The sequence below is a fragment of the Anguilla rostrata genome, chromosome 1, assembly GCF_018555375.3.
Source record: "Anguilla rostrata isolate EN2019 chromosome 1, ASM1855537v3, whole genome shotgun sequence".
NCBI classification, from domain to species: domain Eukaryota; kingdom Metazoa; phylum Chordata; class Actinopteri; order Anguilliformes; family Anguillidae; genus Anguilla; species Anguilla rostrata.
The window spans coordinates 25,946,992-25,968,219 of NC_057933.1; positions in this window are offsets into that span (position 1 = coordinate 25,946,992).

Below are 21,228 nucleotides of genomic sequence, written 5' to 3' on the forward strand. Positions count from 1 at the left end.
ACCTGTATGACAGCTTTGCAAGGGTTATATGTATTCACATATCAAAAATAGTCTCAATAAAAAAAAACACTTATGAGGTGCCCTCTTACACAGAAGGCTGTTTTTCTTGTTATGTCCCTCAGACCGCTGTGATTTTGACCATGATGATTCACGCAGTAGCAGAGTGATGAAATCACTGGAGAATGAGCATGTGGTGTATGTGTGTGTGTGTGAATGTGATTTAAAGGGATGGAATAGTTAAAGAGGTGCATCTCAGCAGGACAGAAACCATCATCTGTTTCGTAAGACTTTTACGCCTTGAAGGTTAACGTTTTGTGGCTGCAGTATAAAATCTGGAAGAAAAAGGTGCATTGGCTCAATGAAACCAATGTTTCATTTGATGAGAACACTGTGCTTTAGCAGATGCTCTTGTATGAGGCTTAATTCCCTATGTACACACATCACACATATGTGCAAATAATGTCCTACTGCATAATACATAAATGTAATAATAAATGCATTATGTACACACCACACGTGCACATTGCCCTGCTCCCTGATACACAAATGAGCTATTTACACACGGCACACACAAGCGTGTATGCTCTGCCTTTCTGCCTGTTACATAAATACTCTATTTACACAGACCATGGTCAAACATACACAGTCCTGCTTTTCAATGGATAAAGCCCTATTTACACACTATATGCATGCGCACACATTATACACAAACGCGCACATACACATGCACGCATGCACCCATAACACACACACACACACACATTTTTATCCCAGCCCGCTGTTGGGAGGAGCTGAATGTCCTTGTCCTTGTCAGCATTGGGATGCACAGGGCAAGCAGATGTTGTGTGTGTGTGTGTGTGTGTGCATGTGTGGGTTTTGGGAAGGGGGGGGTGGGGGCGGTAGGTGTGCGGTTGGTGCAAAGAGGCTCTTGGTCCTTCAAAGATATATCAGATCTGTATAATAAGAGAGACAGGGTCCATGTGGCCTTCATTGATTGCATGCGTTTAACTCCTGGAATTATTTACGCTCCTAGAATTCCCCCAGTTTCCCGTAGCCCCCGAATTCCCCTGATGAGTGTTTATGTTGAAACACCAGTGGCAATGTCTGGGTTGTATGATCTCTAATATGGTTCACCCTTTGCCTGTGAATTGCATGTTAACAAGGCCATAAAGGACAAAAAAAGAGTTTTGATATTATTTTAGTGTATGTTCTCAATTGGCCCAGACAGTTTTTGAGGGTGCTAAAGGATATTTTAGATGCTAAAAGGAGCTTCTGACAACCTGTTGGGTTTGCAATGGCTGGTACAGGGACATCCTCAGGCTCATGATTTAAGGACAGGAAATACAGTTCAATTGACTTGAGCACCTTGTGCAACGATGTTAACTATGTGAACAGCAAGGCCCTTCCAAATGAATTAAAGGAACCAATTTCGTAAAAGGGTTCACTGGCTGCATTCATGTTCAGTTTTAAGTTAATTCTCCAAATTCATATTTCTGGAACAAAATAGCTGAAAATAGACCCAGAGGTGGGGTCCTGAATGTGAAAGATTTAAGCCTACCCAAGCCTCTCTGTGTTTCAAATGTTTTGGTTGTACCCTTCTGTATGAGTAGAATGCTGGAGTTCCATCTTTTATTTGACAAATAATTAAATATCTTATTGAGCCCACTATAACTTTAGTTTGGAATAGACCCATAAGGCTGGCACTTAACCGAGCCATAGCTGAATTCCCTGCCTTTTCCCTTATAGCCAGCCAGCCAATGCGTGATGCAGGAGTAGGCCGATCTTTTATTTTAAGCTCTGCATCACACTGGGAAGGATTCTTTTAGCACTTGTGAAGGTGGAGGAGGATACAGGATGGTGCTGGAGGGTGTTTGAAAAATCATCAGTCTTAATTAGTGTTACATCCCTCAGTTAGTCCCACGTCTCTCATAGGCCTGGTTATCTTAACGACAAAAAACTCACTTCTCTCATACAGAGGATTAGCTGCAGTTTTTAGCAGGGTCTAAAAAGAATGCTTCATATGGAAATCCTGAGGACAGTACAGCTTACAATTTTACCCTTGCAGTGGCTGCCTAATGCTTTTTTGGTCACCTAACACAGGCCCCAGAAGAAGCAGGTAATTATTCTGATGATGAGGCACTAAACCCTGACCTCCGGCCAACAATCCCCAGGGAGATAACAGGAGGAGAGGAAGAGAAGAAGACAGGAGAGAGAAGAGAAGATAACAGTCATGGACAGAGCACACAAAGGAATGTTTGTGTGGAGAAACGTAAGGGTTGAATCCCAACTGCTTTCCTTGTATTGAAAGGGAATTACTGTGAAGGGCTGACCAACAGAGAATGGGGAAAGACCTCTACTGTACAGTCCATATTACATTGGATCCATTACCCCATATATAATGGTGTGGGGGTGTTGGAGAACCAGAAGCGACTAATATAGGGGAATGAAAAGCTAACGCTACAGGAAGCGTTAACCACAAAGTCCCGAAGGACAAAGGAAAGGGAACACCCGAAAGTAAAACACAAAACCAATAAGATCCTTGGGAGAGCAACTCCCGCACACAAAGAATCATAAATAAATAACAACAACAAAAAACACGGAGTAAAAAGCCACTCCGAAGGACCACCTTGTCCAGCCGTAAAACTGGCTCGCGAAACCAAAAACGACCCGTGAAAACCAGGGCGAAAAAGAAAAGGACCAGTGGTACAGAGGCGAAGCTCTGGTACCAAACCCAAAACTGGTCTTAAAAGAAAATAGACAACTGAGTAGCAAAACTTACTCAGCGAAAAGAAAAACCTGAGACGCAGCTCAGAAAAACACAAACAAAATACATTACCAGGGACAACGTCCCAATACCCAACGGCTCACACGAGCTCAAAATAAAAGTATAAATACTCTTAAGGCGTCAGAATGCGCTCACTGCGCTAAGAGACTGAATCGCCTTAAAAGAGGACACAGAACCAACCACAAACACAATTCTGTACACCGTCCACCGAGCACCTATACCAATACCGTACCGGCTTTGTGATAAAGGGGTTTTACACAGAAGCGCTGATGGCTGTTCTGTCAGTGCTTATAAAGGCACCTCCCCAGGTGAAAATAATTGGGAATCAGACACCTGGAACAAATTAAGAAATTCTCAAAGGCCGGGTGCCTTCTAGTGGCAGCACAAGGCCACTACACCCCAGAACCATGACACCATATTCAGTACTATATCCACTTTTCAGCAATCACAGCCACAGCTACTCTTCAAAACGACATTCAAGATCCCGCCTATTTTACAATGTTCAAAACTATACCCACTACACAGAATTCAAAACCGCACCCTCTGTTTACCAGTCGTAGTCATGTCAGACATGTGCGGAGATGGGCGTGAGGGGTGGTCTGAGCCCCAGCCCTGTGGCTCGTCACTCGTACCTCACTCAACATCAAACAAAGAGCGAGTGTTGAGTTCAGCTGAGGTCAGCCACGGAGAGCGTCATGAGCACACCGTTCCCAGCAGTGATCTCACTACAGGTGGTGCCCTTTTCCTCTGTTTGAAGGCATTAACTAGCTTGTGTGGATCCATTCAGCTTTACAATCATTTACCCAGGTTTGTAAACAAATGAGTGACTAGAGAAGCACATAGAATTTATTTAAGAAACACAGTGACTTTATTTTTTTATTTCCAGTAAAATACAAGATGATTTTTTTTTGTTCACAGTCCCACATCACCAGGGGTAGTCCTGATTTACTTTACCCTCAGAACATTATTCTGTAGTTGCTAACCAAACAATGCCTTTATTACTCAAGTACATCCTCCTCCAAGAACTCACCAGCAAATACAGTAGGTCAGTGTGTGAGAGTTAATGGTGAGTTCTCTTCCAAACTGCTGTCCTCCACGGGCTCTCCTCAGGGGTGTGGCCTCTCCCCAATTCTTTGCATTTTATGTACTGCATAAATGACTGTAGAAGCAATCCTGGAAACGGGCCTTTCTTAAAGTTTCTTGATGATACATTCATTGTTAGTCTTTTGAATAATGAGGAGTCCGATCATGGACAAGTGGTAGATGATTTTTACTATAGTGTGAGGAGTTTTCCCTGAAGATTAATATCTACAAAACTAAAGACATCATCATTGAGTTCAGGAAGTCACAGACCTGCCTTACTCACACAGTATTCCAGCACAATATTGTTGATATTGTCACAGAGTACAAATATTTGGGCACTGTTCTTGACAATAAGTGGTGTTTTCAGTCAAATACTGACACCACTCGTAAAAAAGTCCATCAGTTTGTTTTAATAAAGATTAACTCTTCATTGTCTGATTGGTGAACCAAACATGGTATGAACTTGGATTCATATTATTACGGCTGCATACCAAAGTCATATCAATACCAGACTCTATTATCACCCCTGACATGCCTGACATGAAGACACAAGGATTCTGCACAATGGTACAGTTTGGCTCTTTTATTGTGATTGAGAGACTCAAACTGACAAGTTACAACACATAAAAAATAAACAAAAACATTTCTTCTGTTTTCAAGGTTACATGGAACGTTCAAGTTGGTCTCCTTCTATATGCCCGTCTGATATGTGACTTACTGGATACAATAAACAAGAAGATAAACAAGAAAACAAACTCCAAGCTGGTCCTTTTCCTTTCAGCTGGGCCTTGCCCTTTGCCACTAACAGGGGCTGCAACTGTTTGGAGGAGGGAAGCTGACTGGCAGACACAAAATGTCTGCCAAGGCTGTAGCCATGCCACTAACCACTGCGCCATAGTGTGCTCATGCAACAGTATGTAATTATTCCAGTCACTAAAGGATTCAAATACTTTGAGATCTAACACATTTTTGCCATTAAATTATGTGACTTAATAAATTAGTTACACCTTTCATATAACCAAATCAAGGGTAATTTCATAATCCATCTAATGTCGCTACAAGCGACAGCAGTGTAATACATTGGTCCACTGACTCCGACAATTCTGCAGAGCTTCTGCAGACAGGGGAGTGGAGTGTGGCATTTTAATCTGTGGGAAGTAGGAAACCATTTCAAACATTGCTGCTATCCCTGAGAGAGTAAGAGATGCCAAAGGGCCCACGATGCAATTTTGTGTTTTTCTTTTCTTTTGTTTACAAAGTGGGTGGAACAACCATACTATAGATCAAAAATGGCGAAAAGCAGCATAATGTAAATACAATTCACCATTTTTTTTACTTACTGTGGGAAAGAAAAGTTTCATAATCTCCAAAATACAAAGAACCATCATATTCAATCTGAGGGGCACTCAGTCTAGGTGATTACCTATGGATTGCAAAATCTTTTTTTTTTTTTTTTTAAAGACATCCCTCCTTTTTGCTTTATTCAGACAGGGATGACAGGTAGACAGGGAGATTGCATAACAGCTCAGAAGGTGCCGTGGTAGGGGATCTAATCCAAACCCCCAAACCGCTTTTGGGGGGGCGGGGGGGGTGTTGTTTATATGTGGCTTAAGAGCCGGTTGCCTACGGACTGCACCACATGTCTCACCGGATGCAACGGAGCATGTCACTCATTATGGAGGTCATGAAGCCTCATTTTGTCAACACTAATTCAGGCTTACTTTTCCACACGCACACTCACGCACACATACACACACACACACACACACACACGCATGCACACACACAGTCACACACACACAAACAACACTCACACACACTCTTACACACACGCGCGCACGCGCACACATACACGCACACTCACACAAACAACACATGCATACACGCACACACACAACAGATATATAGCTAGCTGCAGATATGAATGAGAAATAACAATATTTATATTCAAAGCAGTATCATATTTCTTTTACAAAATGTGCACACTGCACCCCGTCAAACCACATATATACACATACAGAACTCACAGAATGATATTTCCTGTATGTTATGTAGATGCTATGTTATGTTGTGGTATAGAGTCATGTAGATCCTCTCCCCAGCTCTACTGGGGTACATAGCACGCGCAGGCTGTTCCAGCTCACTTCTTGACCCATTAATAGATTCTGCAAATAGAGGAAGCGCAAACGTGCCCCTGTGGAAATTATGCAGCTGGCGCCCCAGAGACAGACCTCCAGCAAAATAACAGCTAACATGACCCCTTTACCTGGAGGTAAGCACGGCATGCTGGCTGCCTTTGCAACACCGAGGATGCGTCTGTGTTCATTTCACAGAACTGCTGTTTGTTTAAAATGGGAAGTCACTACAGAAACACTAACAAAACACAGCCGGGGTATTTCAAAATTTTCAGGTGATCCGCTGATTTCTTCAGTTCATGTTTTCAGGTAAATTTTTTTCCTTTTCCAAAGCCATTTATCCACAACTCACTTCAGGCTGTAGTGCAGAGGCTATTTAACGCATGAATGAATGTGATGTCACTAGATCATGGATCCATTTTGTAAAATATTAATGTCTAATAACATAAAAATTACAAAAGTCAAAATATTACTAAAGACGTGTAAACCAGACAAGGTTTGTGTACATTGTTGAGTGTTGCATTCTAATGCACACAATTTAGCTCAGAAGAACCATTCACTCGGCACCAAAAACACAATAGTATGCTAAGATATTTTGTACAAAACAAAAGGAACAAAAGATTAAATGAGCGAGTCTCTTGCCATTTGTTGTACACCACTGCTTATTTGCATGCTGCTGGGTAACCGCTATATTTTATCTCAGCATGCTGCAAATCAAAAGCGTAAACTTACAGGGCCCTGTTTTCACAGTAAAAGCGCATTTGTAAAACTAGTGGCAAATTAAAGCAGATCCGACTCGGTTTTGTTCATTTCAGGACAAGACTATCACACACCTACAGCACAGTTGTAAAAGAGGCTGGTCAATAAGAGCAATAAATAACCTGTGGGTGTGGTGGAGGTTTTGTATCATTACGGCAAATAGTTTATTTTTCTTTCCCTTTAATGCCGGTGTGTCAAGAACATAGTGAGCTTGCAGTTTCATCATGTACGATGTACTTGTCCAGGGGACGTCCATTTCATCTACTTGTTTAATTCATGCACCTGTGATGTTTCAAAGCCAACAGAAACATGTAGCAGAATATGCAGTCATGCCTTATCAGTGTCAGACGGATGCAAAAAAGCATTAAACATTAATCTAAAATTAATCACTTTACGCTTTCAAAATCTAAGATTAGACAAAGAGGTTAGGGGTCTCAGGATTAATGCAAAAACATTTTTTTTAAATACAGAATTTGAACACTAATTAATCGCTGTCTGAAAGCATTTTATTCCTTCATTTATATTTACTTTTGATATGTAATCAAAAAAAAATACAGGCAATTTGCAAAAAAAAAAGGGTTTAAACAGTGTTCATCAGTTGCACCCACTTAGCATGGTAGATGCACACAAATTTATGTAACAGAAAAAAACATGAATAAATAATTACCCAGATGCTTATAAAGACATAAAACAGATGAGGTATTCTGTAACTGGAAGTGTCAGCTAGGAGGACAGGTTAGTTTGCCAGAAGAGCATTGCCAGAAAAAGTGACCACTGTTCTGTTTTATGTATTTTTTTGCATCTTGATATTACTTATTTGTATTTTTTCTGTTGTGCACATTTGAGCATATTATAGTGCAATCCTGTAATTTACCTTAAAACTGGGCATTGCTATTAACCAGTATTCTGCTTTCTGATATAAAGAAAGACCAGTCTAAAATCTAAAAGTTCACAAAGGATGCCGAAAATGGCAAATCACTTAATGGGAGATGAAGTCGGAGAATGTCTGCCTAGGCTATAGCTTGTTGAAAATCAAAATGAAAGTTTCAGTGAGATCCCAATTACATTGGTTAATTTAAACAACTATTTCACAGCTACAAAATGAGAATGGCCTGTTTAAAACAAGGTAACAGTACTGTAAGTAACATTTCCAATGAAAGGATTTAAATTATTTAAGTTGCAGCACGTTACCATAGAAACACTTCAGTTCCAAACAACCTTCATTCCCTATGCTTTCATATCTTCTAGCTACAGCTGTGCATACATATCTTTGTATATCAAACACATATCTTACAGAGACTGTGCACAGACAGTTTCTCTTTTGCTCGACATTCATTAAGCAGACTTGCGTGACCAACCTGTCTTGCTCATATGTTCAAAGTTCATATGCACGCATTGGTAAACCCATCAAAACATGGGTTAAAGCTCAAATGATATATTCAAAACTAAATTAGCACAGCACCAAATGTTTTTATTTACACACCCCCTCTTGCACTGGCCAACTTATGTTGGCACAAAGGCCTTTATTGTTCATCCATTATCTATACCCGCTTATCCTGGGCAGGGTCGTTGGGGGGTGCTGGAGCTTTTCCCAGCATGCATTGGTCAAGAGGCAAGAATACACCCTGGACAGGCTGCCACGTACATACGGGAAATTTAGAGTCCCCAATTAAATCTGCATGTCTTTGAACTGTGGGAGAAAATTTCCCAAAGAAAACCCATGGGGACACAGGAAATATATAAAAACTCCACACAGAAAGGCCCAGGCAAAATTTGAACCCAGCACCTTCTCGTGGCAAGGCGACAGTGCTACCCACCGTGCTGCCCTAGGAATTTTTTGTGCACCACAAAAATATTTTAATTAAAATAATATTTGCAATTCCACTAGTGCTCTGGCATGGCGTGCACTACCATTGTCACCAAAATGGAGCCCATAGAGTTCTGACTTTGTTTAAATGGAGGACAAAATGGGGAATGATTAAAAAACAGTGTGATTACAGTAATGACAGTGTTAATACTAACATTGATTCAATACAAATGAATGCTATGCTATGGGCCTTCAGATTCCTAGAGGCATGACATCGTATGAGCACAGCCTACCATCCGGAGAAAGAACCCAATTATCCCCAGCTCCCGATATGTCTGCGGCATGATCGGCGCGTGCGTGAATGACAGCCGGTGGCAGATTTACGGTGCTCGTTCACATCCAGAGCCCTGCGTTATCGACCCCAGTGAGACGCAGTGCCGATGCCCTCCCCCGAACAAACAACAGTGTTTTAACGTCTGCATTCCTGCAGGTAGTCTGCCCGTAACGATGCGCCCGTGCTGCTGCGGAGGCTGTGGAGCTAACAGGGCTGTCTGCACTAGCCGTAGCATGGGTGCTTTATCACCTGCAGGTCTGCGTCAAGCCTGCATTCACGTTTTACTGCCTTTTTTATGTCTCACTTTTAGGTGTGCGTTCCCTTGTTATGAAGAAACACAGACACGGACTCACTGAAGCGTAGATAGAGGCTGTGTGCGAAGCCCGCTCTCTCATTACACGAGCAATGAACCATAAGAAAGAAATTGTTATCCCTTTTGGACTCATATGCACTCAAAACTGAACATTTTACTGTGGGCCTCGTTGTAGCAGCATGCACATAAAATTACAGCTGCTCTCTCTCTCTCTCTCTCTCTCTCTGTCTCTCTGTCATTCTCTCTCTCTCTCTCTCTCTCTCTGTCACTCTATCTCTCTCTGTCTCTCTCTCTCTCGCTATTTGTTGTGTGTAGCCATGTAAATCCAGGCACCTCTTTTGCTAAGCCCCTAGAGTACTGAATGCCTCAAAGGCATTCACCATCTCTCTCCACTGGGAAGAGATGGGTCACCTGGGGACAAGCCATAAGGTTCCACCCCTCCAAGCCTTTCACAGAAGGGTATGAAAATTCCAAGGGGGATTGACATACCAATTTCTCATTCATTCTTTTGCTTCTTAGCTGACCCAGTCTCCTTACTCAGTTTGACTTCTATTGATATTTTTGCACTCATAAATCACAGACGAAGACTGTTTTGAGCGCTACACCCCCGACATATTGTTTCTGCTGTATTATTCTGAATTATTTGACACAGTTATGAATCTGTAACTGACTGACAAACTCAAAAGATATTACCAAAACACTGGTTAGATTGAACACTTAGCAGACATCATGCACTCAGTTCAGGACCTATGGCTTCAAGAGGCCATATGCAGGGGAAACCAAAATACTACCATGACCGGACCTACAATTTTATGGAAGCAACAAAAAAGAAACGAACAAAGAGAAAAAAGGGCTGCACACTAATCAATAAAGAAATGGTAATGCACTCTACTCATTTGGGCTCTTGAAATGACCAAAATGTTCCTGGTTTCTGGACAATAACCCAGGAACTAATTATACGGAACCGCCACCAAATCAATGAAAAGAGACATTGATTCATAAAGGCCCGCTTGTAATGGGGAAGCCTTTTCTGTTTCAGCAGCCTCTTAATTAACCGATCCCTCATGCATATTCATTAATCATCAAGATCTCGCCGGGGTTTGTGCTCAGAAACATCAAACTGGCGTGCTACGGAGCATTACAAAACTACAGGGTCAGCGTCTGGCCCGCCAGACGCTGTGCCTGTGCAGATCCTTCACTGGTGGTTATGCGGCTGAAAGGATGGCACTGAAGTCAAGAGGGTCTTGTTATTGCCTGTAAACCATAAAACTGTGAGCCCTATGTATGTGTATGCTGGTATATGTATTCTGTATGTGAGTACACAGTATAATGCTCAGCATTGATTTAACTTTTAACTATAACAAATCATATATCCATATATTACTATATATATATATATATATATATATATATATATATATATATATATATATATATATATATATATATACATATATATGAGCACCAGAGGGATCAAATGTATTCTATCAGGGCTGATTTAATACTGAATATTTTACTGTGTACTGGATGATTATTCTTCAGATTTAACCTTAAATTTGACACCTTGATGAATTAGCCTCTTGGTCTGCATTGCACAAAGTCAAATATGTAATAGAATAATAAATAAATAAAATCTCTCTACTGCCAAGAAGTGATTTTAAAGCCTCTGGCTGATTTTCTAATTCAAAAGTGAATTTGTCCAATTTGTCGTTCTGTTTGCTACTGTACTTCTGCGCCCGTCGTACAGGAAGTTACTCTGATGAATTTGTAACAAATGGGGAGCTGGGGATCTCGTCACTCACCCTCTCCGTGATGCACCCTCTAGATCTGTCTTATGGGCAGCATTGATTTCCCATGATTTTTGTTAAATCCCCTGACAGGAAAGAAATTAAACGAAGAAGGGATGTGATGAAGGTTTTTTTGTTTACCCTCTCAGTGTGCAGATGGTGTGTGCGTGCGTGTGTGTGTGTGTGTGTGTGTGCATTTGTATGTGTGGGTGTGCATGCGTGCGTGTGTGTACATGTGTGCATGTGCGTGTGTGTGTGTGTGTGGCAGTGTGTTTTCTGATTTTTTATTTTTTATTTTTTATTTTACTTTCATTTGACCAGGATAGTCCCATTGAGATTAAAATCTGTTTTATAAGAGAGACCTGGACAAGAAGGGCAACACATTTAGTCTTAGACAATAAAGCAAAAAAGCATACAACAAAAACAAGGACAGGCAAAATGAGCAAAAATACAATTAAGTGCAAAAAGAAATCAAATTATAGCTAAAAACATTTGCCATTTCCAACCGAATCTGTTTCCAACCCCTTGACAACAGCTTTAAATTCAGAGTGACCGAGCCCTAAAGTTTTAGGTCTTTCTGAAGGCTATTCCAGACAGGCAGTGCAAAATCTATAAAGGCCTTTTTGCCAAGTCGTGAGTGCCTACAGAGCCTCAGGAGCAAACTTTTGGAAGATACCAATCGAGGTGCACCCCGAAAAGACCCCCCATTCTCTTGGCATAAAAATGATTTCAATTGAGTTTCAGTATTGTCAATGATGTCCCCCACAGCACCCCCGGTTGAAGGCACATGACAATTGGCAAAAAAATATAAATCCATTCAGTACACGTGGCCCCACCCATACACAGACACACCCCAAAGCTGCCAGGGATACACAGTTCTGGAGTGGATGACATCAGAGGACGGTCACAATCACGATCACAGCTGGCGACCAAAATAAAGAATTCTGTAGAGATGTGTCTATTCGTCACGCTCCCTATTTGACAAGATTTGGAGTTATGGGATAAAAATTTGCCTTTATGCTAAACTATCATCGTGTCTGATATGAATGTGGTGTGCATGTGATCTGCAATGTGACTACGATAAAGAGAATTCAGTGAGCTGTACGTGCCCCGTAGTTATACCTTCAGGCATCAGAGGGCCCAGTTAAGTCTGAACAACATAAATTATGCAGGATTATAAAAAATAATACTCTGTGAATGTACATGCATTAATGAAAAAATGTTAACCTTTAGGCCTCACATAGATATAGTATTAACCATTATGAGGGTTCTTGTATATTGCAGAAGGATCTTATAACAATAATATTTCCATTGCACTGCAGAATATAATGCATTCTACTGTAAAATTTTATAAGATGTGATACACGTTTTAAAATAAGATTGAGAAGAAAAGCCATGGTTTACATAGGTAGATATCTGCAGAATTAGAGACAAAGGATATTTTCCATTGGAAAGCTTCCTTATTATTTTCAAAGGAAACTTTATTGATGGAATCTGTGCACTGGACTGCATACTGTAAAGTGCAATGAGTTCCATAAATCACTCAGCAATGCTCTGATTGGGTACACAGAAGTGGGTACACAGTATGCCAGAGAAGCATTTCCCAGGTATCTGATCAGGTTAAAGATGCCTGGCCCAACCACTGGTTGGCAGAGCTGTTTCTTTTAGCAAGAATGCCCCTCTGACGGTCGCTCATGTTAGCAAAAGAGCTAACGCTGTTTGCCGGTCCATACTTTTTTTGCTTTAATGAGAAATCAGCTGTCTGTCTTTAGTTTGCCATAAAGCAAGTCCAATCTGTCCATTTACCCCATGCTTTCTTTATTAGTGGAAATGTCACTGTCCATCCTTTCTCCTTTAAGGGAGAGTGCTGCTTTAGTGAGAACATGGCTGATGCATCATAGCTTGCTGGGGATGACTGCATGGTCCTTTTTTTTTTACAAGGGTCACTCTTTCATGCAGCAACAATAGAAGTCCTATTCAAAGTATATATGCATTTTCCATCATGTAATACATACCCATTTGAAAGTGTTCAGCAGAAACAGGAAGTGAATGGGCTGTTTTTAGCTGTTTTCTTATTGTCCCGGTAGGCAGCAGCCTTCAGAGACAGTTACCTTTGTAGGCAACAAACTAATGTCTTCCCAATGGAACTGCCAATAAATGCAGGCCCCAAATCACTCTGATGAGGTATCAGGGGTTAGCTGACATTTGACAAGTTAGCCCATTTATTCAACTAGTAACCCGGTTTGATCGCAAGTTAGACCAAATGCACACAGCAGTAGAACTAGAACTAGCATGTTACCAAATATAAATGTATGTTTTTGTCCATCTCTTTTTTTGAGACAGTTAGCTAGCCAGAAAAATGAAGCACTAATGTTACAAGAGCAAACAGCTAGCCACCTTAGCTACTCACCACTTGCTCTTAGTAGCTCACTCAAAAAGCAAGGCAACAATTACCTTTATATTTTATTCATTATAATTTTCTATACTTCCATTCAAACACAATCCCTCACTTCTCTTCATTCTTCTGCCATTATTTTTAATGGGAATTACATGTGAATTTTCAAAGATTTGTGGAATTGCCTCCAAAAATAGGGGTACATCGGATGCTGACTCAAAATCAGCAAAATGAAGGCACCTGAATTCCTGAATTGGCATTCATTGATGCCTACAAATGAGAACAGCACGTATAAGTGTGATTTTTAAATGCTGCCTTATAAGTCATAAGTATTTTGGTGGGATAGACCACAGCCTCACTGTTTAAAAACCATTGTATTGCCAAACAAAAATTTGGCCTTAACTTTCCATAGTATAGCATTAGGTTTTGTTTATTAGAGCAATGTTATTCACAAGTTGTGGAAATTATCTTTTATGATATTGGTGTTGTGATGTCATTTGCTCTGTTAATGGTTCATCTTAAGCATCTAGCATCCAAGCCAGAGAATAATTTAGCATCATTTTTCACAGATGCACTTATGTAACAGGGCTCAGATGCTCTGAATTCTGTCCTTTGGCATAAACATGACACATCTGCTAATGTATATAGAGATTAGAAGCGCACAAATGTATACGCCTGTTCAATGTAACTACATTCTTGCCTCTTGCATCTCAGTTATATCATAAGATGAGTATTAACAAATAGGAGCACTACAGTAACCTGACAAGGAAATTCTGGAACATTACTGGAAATTTACAGTGATTTTACACTAGTGAGATATTATACTGCATAAGCCCACTAAAGTCATTCATTTAAAAGGCATCTTTATCCACAGCATAGTCAGTCATGCAGGCTCTCTCTTTCTCTATCCAGGGTAATATATTCATACTCCACATTACAACTCATCATATCATCACATGCAAAAAATGCTTACACATGTGCACTTACACACAGTACGTATGATTTCTCACCGATGCATTGTATATATATGCATATGCTCTTTAGAGTACCTGCAAATGACCATTGTGTTTCAAGAGGGTAGGATGTTTTCCTGTCCTGCCATCCCATTGTCCCTCAGCTCTCCACCCTCGCCCCCGCACCCCCTCCCCCATCCCTCCCCACGCCCCCGCTTGCAGATAAATAACTGGCTCTGTTTCGGGGCTGAAGAAACTTGCTGAGTCACAGTCATAGTGAGAATTCAGAGCTGTAGTCTGCTGCACCCCCCCCCCCCCATTTTCTATCACCCACGCTCTCCTTTCTCTCATTATCTTATTTTCCCGATCTTTCCATCTCTGCATTCTTCACCAATCTCACCTTCTCCCCCTTATGTTCTTCCAGCCCACTCTCTCTATCCCAACACCCCCCCCCCCACCACCCCTCCCATCTCTCTTTATTTATGTTCCCTCCTCTGCCTCTTCTTATCTTCTTAGATACTGTGTTTGTCTCACTGTTTTGTCCTCTCTCTTCATCTGAGCTGAGGATTGTGGGAGGGAATCCTGTAACCACTCACAAATTCCCATATGACACAGAGGTCACACATTAGGCAATCACTGAGGGCACTCACATAGGGCACTAGCAGAGGGCACTCACATAGGGCACTAGCAGAGGGCTCTCACATTGGGCACTCACATAGGGCACTAGCAGAGGGCTCTCACATTGGGCACTCACACAGGGCACTAGCAGAGGGCTCTCACATAGGGTACACATGGAGGGCACTCACATAGGGCACTAACAGAGGGCACTCACATAGGCAACTAACAGAGGGCACTCACATAGGGAACTAACAGAGGGCACTCACATAGGGAACTAACAGAGGGCTCTCACATTGGGCACTCACATAGGGCACTAGCAGAGGGCTCTCACGTAGGGAACTAACAGAGGGTAATCACATATGGGGTTACTGAGCTCTCTCTCTCTCTCTCTCATTCTTCTCTCCAAGGGCAGAATATGGCAATAAAATGGCAGAATAAGAGCCTGGGCAAAAGTGTGTTTACCCCAGTGAGTCAGGCTGCGGTAGCATCTGAGATCTGGGATAGACTTGCTAAGCAGGAGAGGTGCCAAGTTGCCAAGTGCAGTAATGCAAGCACCAGCAGAGAAGACCATCTGTAGCCTCCTCTCCTGAGGAAATCAGCCAGCCCACGGCCCAGAGCTCTGTAGCGACCAATAATATAATAACTGGCCAATAATGTCACAATGAAAAGTATATTATGTTACCAGTTTAGCGTTATCAAATTTATTGCTTTGAATTTTTTTTTCTTGGTTAACTTAATATAATATTTACCCTATTGTCGGTTATTACATTTATTAGTAATTACGCTGTCATATTATTATTATCAATCCAAAAGCGATTCTTGATATTGTCTGCTCTTTGGATTTCTCTCAGTTTGTGGACATGCTGGGACACTGTTGTCATTTTCTCATGCTGAAGTAGCATTTTACTGTGGACATCACTGGAGCAGCACTCAAATATACAGACAGCTGCTTTCTCTCTCTCTCTCTCTCTCGCTCTCTCTCTCTATTCAAATTTGGTTAATTGGAATGATCAGACAGGGATAATTTTGACAAAGCAATACTAATACTGATACAACTACTAGTAATAATAATAATAATAATAATAATACTAGAAGAAGAAATAGAACACAAAAAGAAAGAAGACAAAGATGAAGAAGGACAAGAACAACAACAACAGCAAAAGAAATAATATAAAAATAACAATAATGACAATAACAGTAACATTAATAACAATGTTTACTCAATGTTCCTCCAGCAATGACATGCCAAGACACACTGGGCAGCGAGAGGCGCTGTGTGTCCCTCTGCCAGAAGTACTAAAATATATGCACATACTGTTCCACATCCGTGCCCCGGACTGCATGTGTAAAACTGCAATCCCATTTCTGTTAGGGCAGGTATTAATATGACTTTAGCTAACAGGGCCAGTGTGAGCCTCCTGTGCGAACAAACACGGTTTTGTTTGGATTTTAACAGACGTTTCGTCCGCGGCGCGTACCTGGCTTCGCGGGCCTGGCTCGGGTCTGTTGAGCGATAGCGAGCGGCGCGCTGTTGTTTGCGTCCTCCTATCTGACCCAGTTTCACGCAGCCACGGCCGGCTTTATTGATTCAGCCCGTCCTTATCAGGGCCTGACTCAAAAGGGCCCTCGGAGGGAGAGGGGCAAGACGGAGCGAGGAGCGGAACAAAGAGAGGAATAACAAAATGAAGGCGGACGACAGAGAGTGGGAGGACTGAGGGGGAGGACAAAGATGTTTGAAGAAGGAAACGGAGAGGGAGGAATAACAGATTAAGATGAGATGGGGTGGATTGGGAGGCAGGCAGAACAGACCAAATGTGTAAAAAAAAATGAATGGGAGGATGAAGAAGGGATAAGAGAGGAAAAGATAAGATGGAGAAGGGGGGATGGAGAAAGAAGAATACAAGACTGTATTCCAGACAGCAAAGGTAATGGAAAGACAGAAGAGTAAGTATAAACAATGAAATGTGCGAACATATCTGTCCTGAAATCTAGTCTCCATATTTGAACAAGTTCCAGTGTCATTCTGCAGATGCAGATTTAATCCAGTACTGTACAGTAATATGCATTTGTTCAATAAATTAAATAGAGAGGTTCTTATGTCATCTATTTACACATACTGTACGTTCACTGACCCCTGAAATGAGAGAAAGCATTGTGCGTGTGTGTGCATGTGTGTGTGTGTGTGTGTGTGTGTGCATGTATGTACATATCTGAGTATGGAAGATTATATAAGTGATGGATATGCTGTGTGTACGTATGAGTGTATGTGATGAATGTATAGTGCGTTTGTAAGAAGAGTATTGTAGGTAAATCTGTGTTGTGTAAACATGTGTCTGTGTATGATAATGTTTATGCATGGGTGTGTCTTTGACTGTGTCCTAGTCTCCTATATCCTGTGTTTAGTAACAGTCCATATTACTTTTTTATTCACTGTCAAAGTTTTTTTTTGTTCTTTCTGAACAAAAATGCTATTTTTGGTAATTATATTTTGGTGCTCTTAACATTTTATCAGTTTGTTAAACAATCATTGTTTTGGTCCAAAACAATGTTTTGAGAAAATATTACTTTTTTATTATATTACTATAAACTTGAACTTACTCTGAACTTTTACAATAGCAGCCCATGATGTCGTGTCTCCAATTTGTCATCTATAGCTATCTATCCATACCAGTGCCAAAAATTAAACATATTTTCGTAATCTACTTTTCATATGACATGTACTGTGAAGACCATTAATTCAGTTTCAAAATGCTTTCCGCAAAGTTTTATTTAAAAAATCAGGTATTCCTCATGCACTTTGATGGGGAGCTCCAATGCTTTTGCAGTCAAAGTGCAGTCATGTGCAGGACAGGCTTACTTCCAGGTGCTTCACAGCTTAGGTTGGCTGAAGGCATGCTTGCCTGTGTTGTCACTATGCATTTCTATGACATAAACGCAGAACTGTTCTGTGGATATAAAGCTAGAAATGTGTTCCGCTTGACTTTTATGTCACTTCTGGTTTAAACCACACCCACTTCCAGTTCCTATCCGAATACAAATATTTTTATCAGCTGAGCAAATACAGATACAGATGCAAATACTTAATACTGCCGCCTCTGCACCTTAGTTGCCAGAAATGAAATTTGTCAAAACCAGACAATATGCACAGCTGGAAGCTTAATCGTGAAAGAGGTGGAGAGCTGTCAGAACCAATGGTCAACCGGGGGTGGGGAGCAGGAAGGAGGACTGATGGCTGACCAGGGTTGGGGGGGGGGGGTTTGGTAAATTAACTAATGGTAAATTGTTTCAATCAATTGCTCATTGATTTCCCGATCATTATATTGTCTGGTCGAAAAGCTGCGCATCTGGCAACCCAACTGCTTACCCCTATTTTTTTTTACAAGAGTTGAGAGGGAGAGCTTCCAAGTCTACAAATGTGGTTTTTGGAACACTTAGTATTTCTATACAGCTAATTCATGCCTCCCCTGTTCTGTCCCCCATATAACCATGCAATGCCTATTATTGAATTAATTGTGGGATACATACCATACAAATAAAGTAATCTAGGCCTGTCATACAGAAAGGTAAACAGAGATGCTAACAGGAGTACAACATAATTTCCATGTGCTTACACATAACTTGCTTATGATATTGTGTATCTGGCACACAGGTTCTGAGATGCTGCCCTCCATCAGTGAAAAAAATTCTGCCAGTTGGGCGAGCGTTTCTGTCACTAAGACTTAAATCCTTCAAGACACATTGATATTAGCATGGTGATCTACAATTAAGCAGCTGTCTGTGTTTGTGAATTTGCATATGTTCTGAGTTTGTCTACAGCTTTTAGTTGAATGTCTCAATTTAAAAATGTATAATAATTGTGTTCAGTAGGAGTAGCTGCGATATTTGAAGTGCAAGTGGTAATATTTTGTAATATAAGTAGAATTTCTATTATTGGTGCATGTGTACAATCGTATTACCAGAAAAAGCACTGAGGCAGAGAAGCACAATACTGAAAATTTGTGTAAAAAGTTAAATTATTCCCTGCTGTTTTCCATAACAAGAGAAGTCACAGCGTGGTTCTTCGGTATGAAAATAGCACCAGTTACTGCTGCTCCAAGCAAAGATTCCTCATTTTCTGTCAGCAATAAAACACTCACAAATGAATAATTAAAAAATGAAACATGAGCACAAACATCTGTGCAGCGGGAGGAAAATCAATTGCGAGCAGCCATTTTGTTTAAATGAGCACGAGCCGTTACCTGAGACTGCCAGCTCGTAGTGTACACATACTTCTGATTTTTTTTTTCCTTTTTTCAGGGTACACAGACTGGAGACTGATTGCTTCATTTGTAGAACACAGTACCTTGCTGAAGGTTACAAATTACTGCAATTTCCCACCACAGAATTGAAACGAACATGCAATTGGGGGGGGGGGGGGTGCAACTGTGATTTGTGATTTTTGGTACAAAAGCAACAGAAAAAGGAGTAGTTTTATTTATTCTCTGTCTGATTATCTAAGCAGCGTGCTCATCTCGACCCACTGAAATGTCATGTCACAGAATCCCAGCAAGCCAAAGGCCCATGATCCTTCATCACGGGGCATGAAATGACCGTGACTGTAAAGTGCTGCCTGGGTGCGATGAGCGATGGAAATACATGATTCACCTGATGAAGCTGAAGAGATGAAAATGTAATTATTTTCCCTTTCTTCCCTCGTCTGATTTTTGCACTGATATTGAAGTTCTTCCCACATGAAGACAAATCAAGCCAGGACTGAAAATACGGTAGTGCAAGAAAACAAACTCCTACACGCACCCCACCCCCACCCCAACCCCGCCACCCCAGGACTGGAACACAACCACCCCTACCCCCTCCCAGTGGAGACTGACTGGGAGACAGGGAGATACGCCTGTTACTATAACACAGACATTATGCTGTATATCAGGGGTGTCAGCTGCCTCTTTTTGTTATTTCCTTACAAAAACCAGCCAATTTTGGCCTTTGTAATAAACAGACACATTGGCAGAAAAATGCTGTAAACTAGCACTTAAGCCCTCCAGGATTTGAGTTTGATGTCTCTGTTATACGTCTTCCTCCCTACCGGTAGGTATGTAAAAGCAGGCAAACGGCCATGTTTAGATCAGCAGAATGCACACAAGCACTCACACACTGAGAGCACTGAGAGCAAGCACCAAGCGAGCGAGGGCTATACAGCTCCACTGTCTGCCACGTCTTCATTATCGCGTCTGCACACTGCAACGGCTATGCCGCATTATGTAATGCACAATCCCGTATGGGAAAACATAAAAATAACATTTATGTGCATAATCTCACTCCTCCGCTGCTCTGGATTAACTCGTTTTTTAAATCAGAAATACGGAGTGGTTCGGAGGGAGGATGAGATCATTTGCACTAGCCTGCGTAACATGGCTGCTAATCTTCCCATGGATTCTCTGTCCATTCCTGTTCCTGGATCAAAAAAAATACATGAATAAATTGTAATGTATCAGTATTTGGGGCACTGCATCTAATAAACACTAGGATTCAACTCAGAAAGTGAGTTATACATGCTCTTTAATCTCTCCCGAAGCGCAGAGAGAGAGATGGAAAAGGGAGAGGGAGAGAGTGCAGGGAAAAAGCAGTTACTGAATACAGTAGTGCTTAGAGTGGATGATATTGAGCAAAACAGCATGCAGAAATGACTGAATTCTGAAACAGGCAATCCTGCTAAGCCACTTAAAAAGGTGAGAAATGAGGAGAGTCAGGAGTCTAAAGATGAAGGTTGAGGCACAGCTTCTTTCTGTTGTTTGGAATATAGGATAGAGGCACATCCATGCCCATCAATCAAGTGACATACAAAGATCACTGCTCCTTGGATGGTGTAAATTGTTTATAAAGGAAACCCCAGTCTCATACACGTGCTAAGCAAATATCCTATGTGTACATGCACACAAACACAAAACCACATGCACATGCACACATACACACACACACACACATTTATGAACTCATATATACATGCATGCTCCAGCATAAAGACACTCCTTTTCGTTGTAAAAAACAAACACATATGCTAATCAACTGTTGTAAAAGTAATGTAAGATTGTTGTAAAATATCTGCAACAGTTCTTAAATCAGGGGTGCCTGGCCTTAGTCGTAGAGGACTACTGTTCAGCAGGCTCGCCAAGGTAACCAAAAATGGTGAGAGACATTGTATTACTGCTTCTGTGCATGCAATTGCATTATTCTCTGTAAGATGTTTAGCAATCTTATATAAAAT